Below are 12,139 nucleotides of genomic sequence, written 5' to 3'. Positions count from 1 at the left end.
GTTGATTACTAACTACACAACTCCCAGGCTTCTTCCTTGAAGGCAAGAACTCCCAAAAAACAATGGTGAAGGGCTCCCAAAAAACTAAACCATGATGCACTCCACTCCAGAGCAGCAGGGTGAAGCGCTCTGGAAACAAGCCCCCAAACTGGGGCTCTTTCTCCACACAACCCCCTCCCCAGACCCCAATGTGTCCATCTGTATGTGCCCTGCCAATAGCCCAGGTTCTTAAAAACATGACAAAACTTTGCTATTTTTGACCACATGTCCAACACCCATTAGATCGTCTTCCTATGCAAAAAAACTTTCCATAGCACACTGCTGCTGCAGTATTTCTGTAAACTTGGTAAGCACATAAATTTATGGATTACATATAACACGTGCCCAGATAAAACACTGACATAGATGTGGCATTTATCTGAGTTTTACTATTTGGTACCTCAGTTGTCCCTGCCTTTTCTATAAAAAGTTCTACAGATGATGACATTAAAAAGAAAAAACAAACAAACAAATGAACAAAAACACATAAACACTACACACACACAAAACCTAAAACATATGAAATTCAAAACCGGAAAGAGACATTTTTGTTTTGCGGGTGTTGTGCAGGATTTTTATAGGCAAATTGAAGAGGGAAAGTGAGAAGGATCAAGATGTTAGTGAATATTGGTAATAGATATTCAACAGCCTTTTTAATTTTTTTTTTGAGGAAATACATGTCAAATGCTCTTTTGCAGTTCAGTATCTTACACTGGGGGTCCTCTGAAATTTCTTAAGTCATAAGGACAAATCATAGCTAGTCTGGTAGGTTACTTCTAAAGTTCTTCTGAAATTTGGTAACTAGACATACAGAGGTCACCAAAAAAACATTCATTTTTACTAACTTCAAGGACTTCATGGGTAAAAGAATCCTGAAGGCCTAAAATAACCAGTAAACTTCATGAATAACTTAAGAGAGTTGAAAAAAACAGGAAAAATCAAAGTATGGCGAAGTTCTCCTTTTACTGTACTGCTGTAGCACACTTTGGCATAACTCAAAATATCTTTTAAACCTGAAGCCAAAGCTATTGTCTAAAAAGTTGAATATAGACATTTATCAATTGTTAGAACTCAACATGGCTACTCAAATATGGCTGTTAAAAGTATCAAATGTTAACACAACAAATTCCAGTAGAACTGGCCAAGCTATTACCTAAGAAAATGTGCTTTAAGTTTTTCCCAACACATCAACATACTGGTGAACTAATCATTTGGTACTTTTTAACCAGAAATCCAATATTCACATGTATTTTATTTAACTGAAAGTAAATTTCAAACCACAAGCTCCAAGTTAACATCACAACAGACTGTCTGCTATCCATAGTATGTTGCTGTTGGCTTTCCATATCCTGGCTAGACCTTTAAACACGCAAACGCTGAAGAGCCAACAAGAATTTATTTTCACATATAAATAGGTGTCTTTGTGAAAGGACATTATTCCTCCAGTATTTGACCAGTGTTTTCACTGCATCCAAAATATTGAAGTAGCATAAGATTTAAAGTGTCTAAACATTATTAACCCTCAGTCTGCACACTTTCCCCTGATCTGCAAAACTTGCAAAGAAAGTCAGTGCCGTGGTCCTGGGATGTGGACACTGCCAGTCTGAAACTCTGAGTGAAGCCTCTATCGGAACTGGAAGCGACAATTGCACAGAGAAACTGAGCTCGCTGAGCAAACAGAGGAGAGCTAAAGTACATTCTCCATGCACCAATCGGTTAACCAAAGGCTGCCGGATTCAGCTGCAAGATGCCAGTTGTTCACCCATGAGCACAGCATGAGAGTGAGTTATCCCAGCTGCAGCGAACCTCCAGGCTCCGTCCACAGCTCAGAGAACACACAGCTACCTATTTTAAAAGCTGATATCATCTGAGTCTGCTGAGTCAAATGGTTCTTGCCCCACTGCACGTCTCCTTTGCTGTTTTATCTTTACAGTTCCATAGGGAGACACAGCACGGCTGCTCATCTTGGCTGGACTGGTGATCCCCATCATGCACAGCCAAGTGCTCCAGCAATGGGAACTGACAGAAAAAGCCAAAGCAGCAGAACTGGACAAGATAATCTGAGACCACAACTTTCAGTGTGAATATGCTTTTGAAACTACATAGTAACATACTGTCCTGTCTTGATTTTTTTTTCTTTTTTTTTTTTTTTTTTTAATCCATGCATTATATGAACACAGCATATCTAATCACTTCCAGAATTTTATGAGAAAAAAGTGAAGGAATTACTAGCTTCTATCCCTTCTTGCCCACATAGACCTTAAGGATCCAACCAGGTAGTACTTAAAATATTCCCCCCAACATTAAGTCTTGAAATGGAACACCAACAGTTACAAGTTAAACAAAAATTCTGGAAATTTTGCTTCCCAAATTACTGTACTCTTGTTCAACAAGTCTAGCCATATTAAGAGCACAGCACTTGCAGGCTGATAACTGAGCTATAGGGCACATGTACTTCGTGAAATCACAACATAAGCACAGTTCAAACTTAAATCTAGCATACAATGATGTCTTAATCAGAGCCTCCAAGAGAATTTCAGGAAACATGCTCAATTCCTAACGTTCACCTATTATTTCACCCTTCCTCCTTTATTCTTCTCTCTCTATGCTTTCTCCAGGTGAGTTCTTTCCTGCCTTGCTGTCTTCCTCTTTTCTTTTGTACTATACAGGGGTTTGTATCATCTAGGTTGAAAACACAGTACTTAAGACCAAAAAGCTCAACTCTCACTGAAAATTTAATCATCTTTCCTTTAAAACTGCTCTCCAGTTACGTTTTTCCTCTCACACCTCACTTGTCAAGCTTCTTATTTTTTAGAACCATGTATTTTGTCCCACACTAAAAGACAATAACTATCCCTTTATTCAATAAGTGGACTCTATTTTGTACAATTGTATCTTAAGTATGAAAATATTTAGTTTATGTAGCCTATTTCAGTTAAGAAACACTTACCTGGTTCTATTTTTTTTACTTTAATTGGTGCTGGCTCATCCATGTTGACATTTCAAGCCCACCAAAAAGAAAAGAAAAAAACAAAACAAAACAAAAACAAAAAAAAAAAAAAAAAAAAAAAACAAAAACCAAAACAAAACAAAGAAAGAGAGAAAGAATATTTAACTCTGCATTCTCAACTCAACAACATTCTCTGCGAACATAAGTCAAGGAGCAACGGAGATACATAAGAGTCTAAATAACAGCAAAACCACTTGTTGGAGGAATTTTTTAAAGCAAAAACAGCCTCAGAGGAGCAAATAAATTAAAACATCTTGTATATTTACATTTCATGCAAGGTTAGATTTTTATTTCCTAAATGCACCATGCATTTATTTTTTACTTGGCTTACAGCATATATTTTAATTAGATAAACATAATTTTTGAGTTGTTATATTCAAAACATTTATTTAAAATAAGCCACATCTGTGCCTAATGACAGTGAATGAAACAGTAAGAATTCTGTAGCTAGCATGCTCTTCTCCAGTACACATTTGTAGGATGCATTCTTCCACCAAAATGTCTCATCCTGAATTTCTTTTCTACACAGCAGCCCTGTGGCAAACTTCAGCAGCATTACTCAGCAGCTTAACTGCATTTTATACAGGGCTCTGTCATGCTAAACCTATGTTCTACTGAGTAACCAAGGAAGATAGATTTTTAAAAAGCAATTAAGGAGCCATAAAATTCTAATAATGATATCTCTTCTAGAACTGTTGCATTTGATTACTAACTGAAAACTGAGGAGTTGTTTGCCCAGTGCTTTCCAGATACTTCTGTGCACCTGCACCCCGCTGTGGGGAGAGGGCAGCAAAGCTGCTCGCCAGCACCAAAGCAGCAGCTCCTGAAAGATGCTCAGCTACAGCATCTCGGCTCCCCAGGGGAGTCTTGGTACCCAGAGCTGCACTGAATGCTCTGCCCACTCTAGCCCCTACACAGGGCACAGAAGGTGAGATGAGCCCTGCTTTTGCTTTTTCCCCATCCACTTTCAAGTCAAAAGAGGCCAGAATTGCAGAATTTCATGATGCAGGTAGGTGCCCAGCTTTACAGTGGCTAATGGTCTCATTTTAGTCACTTTAGGAGCTCAGAGCCTCACACCTTTTATTGACTGGATATGTGACACATCAAATACTGTAAGGCAGGGGTGTCAAACTCATTTTCACCAACAGCCACATCACACTCACAGTTGCCTTCCAAGAGCCAAATGTAATTTTAAGACTGCACAAATGTAGGAGTAGTTACATTTACACAGTCCTAAAATTACATTTGTCCCTTGTAAGGCAACCGTGAGGCTGATATGGCCCCAACTGAAAAAGAGTTTGACACCCCTGCTGTAAGGTATTGATTTTCTTACCACGGCAGCTTGAGAGCTGGTTGTGAAACCACAAGTGGAGGGGAAAAAAAAAGCCAAGACTATATAAAAAATAGCCAGCAGTAAAGTCTAGAAATAAACACAGTGTGTATTCCTGTGTTCAGAGATCTACCCAGGTCATTCCTAGCACAGCTGATCTCAAACCTCTCACTGTTCCTTGGTGTGGCAACACCCTTCTGCAATGCTGGGAGTACTGGCATTCACAAATAATTTGCAGGTAGAAGGTTATGAATAGATTCTGAGACCAGTGGGAATCCTATAAGTCAAGGAGTAGTCCAAACTTGATGGACTGTGGAAGGAAGAGTTAAAAATAAATTTTCGCTGGCAGCCTTCCCTGTGAGTCATTATTTTCCCGCTCCACTGACAGCAGCAGGGTCTCCACGTGTCACTGTATGCTGAAACAAATATGCTAAAGACATTAAGAACAGCAAAAACAGGAGTTCCTTTTATCTGTGCCAGAGAATAAAGGCAACATCTTAGAAAGTGGCACCACTGAAGCATGTGCTAAGATTTCTGTTCCTTGTTTCTTTTACCTATTCTTATTTCTTTTCCCTATTCTTTTCATAGCAGGAAACTAACATGGCAAGAAACTAACATATCAAAGTCAACATTTTTTTAAACCTCCAAAATTCACAAGAAAAATTACTTAGGCTTTAATGAAGACCTGAGATCATCAGGGACTTTTTAATACTTAAAGACGTGTTTTGGGGCAATTTGTACTAGCAAGGTAATCAATGAGACACAACTGTAGTGGATGCAAGAAAGGAGATCCTGAAGTTATGCATCCTGCATGCAGCTGGGATGTGCAAGTCAAGCTGGAAAAATTTCACAGGCTTCAGGGACATGGCTAGTCTAGCCAAAAAAAAAAAAAAAAAAGTTTGGTAGTTTAAAAAAAATTATTTCTGTGTCTAGCTGTCAGAAATGTATTTCTCTGACTATTGATCCGTGGGTCACTATGGTCTACAGAAAGCTATAGCAACTAAAGCAAGATGGAAGGTGGGTAGGACCTACTGACAATTTCAGAATTAATCTGAATAAAACATTCGAGGATACTCATCACAAAGCCCTGTGCAGTGGTGATGCCAAAAAAAGCTATCAACAGTAGACAGACAAATCTATAGGCACATACAGAGCAGGACATGCAAAATCCCAGCCAAAGGAATAGAGTCCAAGCAGCAGGCAGCCTTGCCACACCTGCACTGTCCACCCCTCATGGCCAATTTGGGCCCCTTAAATCACAAAGTGACTTCTTTTGATAACAGTTGAAGAACTGTTGAAAATCATGGGCAGGAAAGAACAAGCATTGTGTCTTTTCACCTTCAGCTTCGGCATTTCTTACTTTCTTCGACATCAGCAGTAGTGCAACTCTTTGGCCATCTGACCATTCTCTGGAACAGTATCTGCCTGGGCGTATGAAAGCCAGAAATGAGGAATCAAATCTGATTTAATGCAGGTTACCAATGCCTTCAGGAAGAGCAGGCTACCAACTCCTTAAAGCATTGTTACTTAAGAAAATAGGACATGAAGCTGACAATCTGAATAAGTTATCACTTTGCATCCTATTCCATTTGGGGTTATTAGCATTGAAGTTATGTCACAAGTAAGAATAACAATTCCCTCTGTTAATCTGGGTATTAAAAAAAAAAAAAAAAAAAAAAATCCTGATTGTAGTAACACAAGGGTTCCTTGCAAAGGATGAAGATTATGTGCCCCTGACAGGTCTCTGTTGTGAAATAATTCCTTGCTTAACCTCAGAGGAATGAGAGACTGAAAACCATACAATACTTCAGTCCTTCTCAACACATGTTGGAGTTGGTTCCAACTCTTACTTTGAGGGTTCGTGTGGATGTACCATACACTAGCTCAGTATGTTGAGGACACTGTCTGATACTTTCATTTAGCATAATCACACTAAAGGTGCCAACTACTTACAGGGTTTGAGACTGGAGCATTAATAAGGGCAGAAGAAAAATTTCAAAAAAGTATTTTTGAGTTGGCAAATACAACCAAAAGTTTCAAAGATCCTCATGTAATAAAATACATTTTCTTTTTTTGTTTCCTCTTGCCCCTTAAGTGTTCTAACTCCTGGCCTTTCTGATGATGTTAACAGCAAAAGACAACAGTTGTTCCTCCTGTCCCTGGTTCCATGAGCAGGAGCCAGCAACTAATTCCTTCTCATGCAGATTTCACCATGTCAGTGGGAATGCATTACATAGGTTTTCAAGAAGCAAAGACTGGCCTACAATGCCTGCACCTATAAGCAGTCACTTTACTAAATGTGTACAACATTTATACAATATTTACCCTGGAAAACCATAATAGAGATCCTCATTCTACCAGCGGCTAAAAGCTAGGTTGCCATACCTGGGGAGGAGTTAAAAAAAAAAAGTCCACTAACTGCTAAGTCAAACTGGAGAAGCTTGACCAACCTGATCTCTTTCTATGACAAGGTGACCCACTTAGTGGATGAGGGAAAGGCTGTGAATGTTGTGTATCTAGGCTTCAGTAAAGCCTTTGACACCATATCCCACAGCATTCTCCTGGAGAAGCTGGCAGCTCACAGACTGGAGAGCTGTACTCTTCATTTGGTAAAGAACTGGCTGGATGGCCTAAAGAGTTGGGATGAATGGAGTTGAACCCAGTTGGTGGCTGGTCATGAGTGGTGTTTCCCAGGGCTCAGTATTGGGGCCAGTTCTGTTTAATCTCTTTATCTGGATGAGGGGATTGAGTGCACCCTTAGTAAGTTTGGAGATGACACCAAATTGGGTGGGAGTGTTGATCTTCTGGAGGGTAGGAAGGCCATACAGAGGGATCTGGATCAGCTGGATTGTTGGCCTGAGGCCAATTGTATGAGGTTAAACAAGGCCAAGTGCCGGGTCCTGCATTTGGGTCAGAACAACCCTGGGCAGCGCTACAAGCTTGGGGAAGAGTGGCTGGAAAGCTGCCTGGAGGAAAAGGATCTGGGGGTGTTGATTGACAGCAGCTGAATATGAGCCAGCAATGTGCCCAGGTGGCCAAAAAGGCCAACAGCATCCTGGCTTGTATCAGGAATAGTGTGGCCAGCAGGACTAGGGAAGTGATTGTGCCACTGTACTCGGCACTGGTGAGGCCCCACCTCGAATGCTGTGTTCAGTTTTGGGCCCCTCATCATAAGAAAGACATTGAGGTGCTGCAGAGAGTTCAGAGAAGGGCAACAAAGCTGGTGAAGGGTCTGGAGCACAAGTCTGATGAGAAACAGGTGAGGAAACTGGGGCTGTTTAGCCTGGAGAAGAGGAGGCTGGGGGGAGACCTTATCACTCTCCACAACTACCTGAAAGGAGGTTGTAGCATGGAGGGTGTTGGTCTCTTCTCCCAAGTAGCAAGTGATAGGATGAAAGGAAATGGCCTCAAGTTGTGCCCGGGGGGATGGGGGTTAGATTGGAAAAATTTCTTCCCAGGAAGTCTTGTCAGGCATTGGAACAGGCTGCCCAAGGAAGTGGTGGAGTCACCATCCCTGGAGGTGTTTAAAAGACATGTAAATGAGATTCAGAGGGACATGGTTTAGTGGCAGGTTAACAGTTGGATTCCATGATCTTGAGGGTCTCTTCCAACAAAAACGACTCAATAATTCTATAATTAAACAGGAAATAATTGCTACTGTCTCTGCGACAATGATAGGATGAGATCAAAATGCTATATAAAAATGGCCACTCACTAGAAATAAAAGCTATGTTTTGTTGCTACTGCGTTATACAAAAAATCATTAGCCAAAACGCCTCACAACAGGAAAGACCATTTTACTCTGAAATAGAGAAGAAAAAAGCAACGATAGAGCAGTACTTTGATGGGCTCTACTGGGAAATCCCAGCCAAGCAAGAGATCTGCACAGTGTGTATCTGAAAAGGAGGAGGAGGGCTAGTATTTAGCACTGCCTTTAAGATATAACACACCAGCAGATCCAGGAGAGGTCTGTGCAGCTCTATCAGTATAGACATAAAATCCAAGGTTCAAGGAGGTAAATCTCTTGCCAAGTTTGTATTTCTCCTTCAAATGAAAGCTGATAATATAAGGTATATAATGATGCAACAAAAACCAGGCCAAAAAGTGAAGTCCAAGACAGATGCTGAAAATAATTAGGTTTCCTATTCTGGTAGGAGGTGTGATACCAAAAGGAGACAGCAACAATTTTAGAAAGCAATGCTTTGATAAAGGTGATGTTAAATAAACAGATCTGAAACAAAGGCAAACAAAAATCCCTACGGAAGACACAGATTCATAGTTAAAGAAACCGCAGTCACAGAAAGTAAGCCCTGTGGTACTTACCACAGTAAACACAGAATGGCAAAACATCCACTCCTCTTTGTCTGCCTGACAAGCTCCAAATGGCAATTTAATTTGAAATAGAGAGCCCTCAAAACATAGACATTTATTCCTAGCAACGCCAAAAAGAAGCTCCAACAGCTGTAAGGTAAATCAGTAAGGAAGACTAAAATGTCTGTCAAAAAGCATACAACTAAAAGGCACAAGTTTCAGTATTTGAGAAGCAGCAAAGCTGTAGAAGAATCGATGCCTTCCTGGACCACCCCAGGAAGGAGGAGCAAAGGGTACACATGCAGAGAGAAGATATTTGTGCGTAGGACTGCAAAATGGGAGACTCCTCAGGCTCATCTGTTCTGGACAAATTCTCTTCCAGGAGTGCTACCAGAAACCTGAGACTCTGAAACACAGTTGGCAGCAGAAAGCAACAACATTCATCAGGTGTTCCCCAGAGACACCCACAGAATCTGAGTTTCAGCGTGAGGCAGCTGAGCTGGTAGATACATGACTTCCCTCACCAAAACCAACACCCATGCCAAAGGGGCTGGGGAGCAGAAAATCAGGCTTTTTCTTTTTTAAAGAGAGATCTCAAGCAAAGCACATCCTACAGAGTTCAGTATCTCCATTTGTTAACTGGTTAAGTCCATAAATAACAAAACAAGAACAAAAAAATAAACACAAATAAAGCAGACATGGTATAACAGACACCTTTGCAGGAACAATAATCTGATCACCATGACTATTTGTATTTTAGTAAAGAGACAGGCCTTTCATTTTGTAATATGCTGAAAATCTTTGAAGGGTCCACTCACACTAGATGAATTACTTGTGACATGGCAAATGAAGTTCAACTTTTATTAAATCATAGTAATGATTTTTTTTTTCTAAGATATGCTGTGATATAGATTAATTGCATGAAGAAATGGACCTAGAATCATCACAGAATATACTTCAAATCATTGTGCTGTTACCACCAAAATCAAAGGTATTAGGATGGGGCAAACAGGACAAATTATTAGTATGGTCTCTGTCAGAATACCATGTGCAGCACTCATAACCCAAACCCTCAAAAAATAGCATTACATTACAGAGGACCTGGGAACAGGGATGATTAGAATGTCAATTTCATACCAAGAGTCAGAGGAGACTTTTTAAATGTGAGATAAAGTAAACACAGCACAAACAAAATTAAGCATCTACCTCCCCATTTAGCTCTGGAAATAGTTCCTGAAACTGAGCAGGACAGGACAGTGTCTCTTTTTCACAACCAAAAAAACATAATTATTCTTTTATGCTTTGCTGACCACCCCACACAATTATATGCTCTGCAGCAGTGAAATACAAAAACACAAAAGACAGAAATTACTTCTATGACAGAACTAGTTTTCACCCTCTGTAGCAAGTGTGATTTTGAACAAGAATATTTGACAGAAACAGAAGACAAATTTCAAAATTCTCCTGACACATAACTGCAATCAGAAACACAATTTTTCTGTCAGTCTCTAAACTAGACTTCAGATGAAGCTAAGTTATTTGACAAGTAAGTTTACTGAGGCACAGAAAACAAAACCATACAAATGAAAATGTGATATGCAACACTCAAGAATACTTAGCTCCAAAAACCACACTATTAGCAGGTCATCTGTCTGTGTTTTGTTACAGATATATCAACTGTCTGACAAAGTAGTAAATCAATTTCACCAAGGGGAAGTCACATTTGACCAACCTCATTGCCTTTTATGAGGACATAACCAGGTGGATGGATGATGGCAAAGCAGTGGATGTGGTCTACCGCTCTTCAGTAAAGCAATTGACACAGTCTCCCATGGCATCCTCACAGCTAAACTGAGGGAGTGTGGTCTGGACAATCAGGTAGTGAGGTGGACTGTGAACTGGCTGAAGGGAAGAAGCCAGAGAGTCATGGTCAGTGGCGCAGAGTCCAGTTGGAGGCCTGTATCTAGTGGAGTGCATCAAGGGTTGGTACTGGGGCCGGTATTATTCAATATATTCATCAATGATTTGGATGAGGGAATAGAGTGCACTGTCAGCAAGTTTGCTGATGACACGAAGCTGGGAGGAGTGGCTGACATGCCAGAAGGCTGTGCTGCCATCCAGTGGGACATGGACAGGCTGGAGAGTTGGGCAGGGAAAAGATTAATTAAAAGAAACAAGAGAAACAAGGGCAAGTGTAGAGTCTTGCATCTGGGCAGGAACAACCCCAGCTTCCAGTGTAAGTTGGAGAATGACCTATTAGAGAGCAGCGTAGGGGAAAGGGACCTGGGGGTCCTAGTGGATAGCAGGATGACCATGAGCCAGCACTGTGCCCTTGTGGCCAGGAAGGCCAATGGCATCCTGGGGTGTATAAGAAGGGGGGGGGTTAGTAGGTCAAGAGAGGTTCTCTTTCCCCTCTACTCTGCCCTGGTGAGACCACACCTGGAATATTGTGTCCAGTTCTGGGCCCCTCAGTTCCAGAAGGACAGGGAACTGCTGGAGAGAGTCTAGCGCAGGGCAGAAAAGATGATGAAGGGAGTGGAGCATCTCCCTTATGAGGAAAGGCTGAGGGAGCTGGGTCTCTTTAGCTTGGAGGAGACTGAGGAGTGACCTCATTAATGTTTACAGATTTATAAAGGATGAGTGTCACGAGGATGGAGCCAGGCTCTTCTCGGTGACAACCAATGATAGGACAAGGGGTAATGGGTTCAAACTGGAACACAGGAGGTTCCACTTAAATTTGAGAAGAAACTTCTTCTCAGTGAGGGTAACAGAACACTGGAACAGGCTGCCCAGGGGAATTGTGGAGTTTCCTATTCTGAAGACATTCAAAACCTGCCTGGACACCTTCCTGTGTAGCCCTATCTGGGTGTTATTGCTCCGGCAGGGCGATTGGACTGGATGATCTTTCGAGGTCCCTTCCAATCCCTAACATTCTTTGATTCTGTGATCAACATTCAGAACACCATTTCACAATCCAGTAAGAGAAGTCTGGCAGTGAAGTTACATTAAATGCTCAGAAGATGAGGCAAGCTTCTCATCTTGCTCTGTTTTCCATTTAACACTGAACTTTGCAAGCTACGTTGTACTGAAAAGGCAAAAAGGTGCCAGTCTATGGCAGAATATTTGTAAGGAAAAATGGGTTAATCCATGAGTAGCCTCATCTGGGTGTTCCTGCTCCGGCGGGGGACTGGACTAGATGATCTTTTGAGGTCCCTTCCAATCCCTAACATTCTGTGAATTTTAGCAGTCTTGAGAGGAGGAACCTCTGGACAAGGTTTTACTTAAACTTCTGAGAGCCTTGCAAGATTAATGTTTTAGCTATCTATCACGGCAACATAGCTTCACTGAAAAAAATTATTAAAACCAAAAAACATCGTCTTTCAGATCCTCACTGAAAACAGTGTTATGTCCTCAGGATACATTAAGAACTAAGCAACCCAGATGAAGCT

Source organism: Streptopelia decaocto (genome assembly GCF_964273445.1).
Source record: "Streptopelia decaocto genome assembly, chromosome: 3".
Taxonomy (NCBI): domain Eukaryota; kingdom Metazoa; phylum Chordata; class Aves; order Columbiformes; family Columbidae; genus Streptopelia; species Streptopelia decaocto.
The sequence above is the reverse complement of the archived record's forward strand: the minus strand, read 5'-3'. Positions refer to the sequence as shown.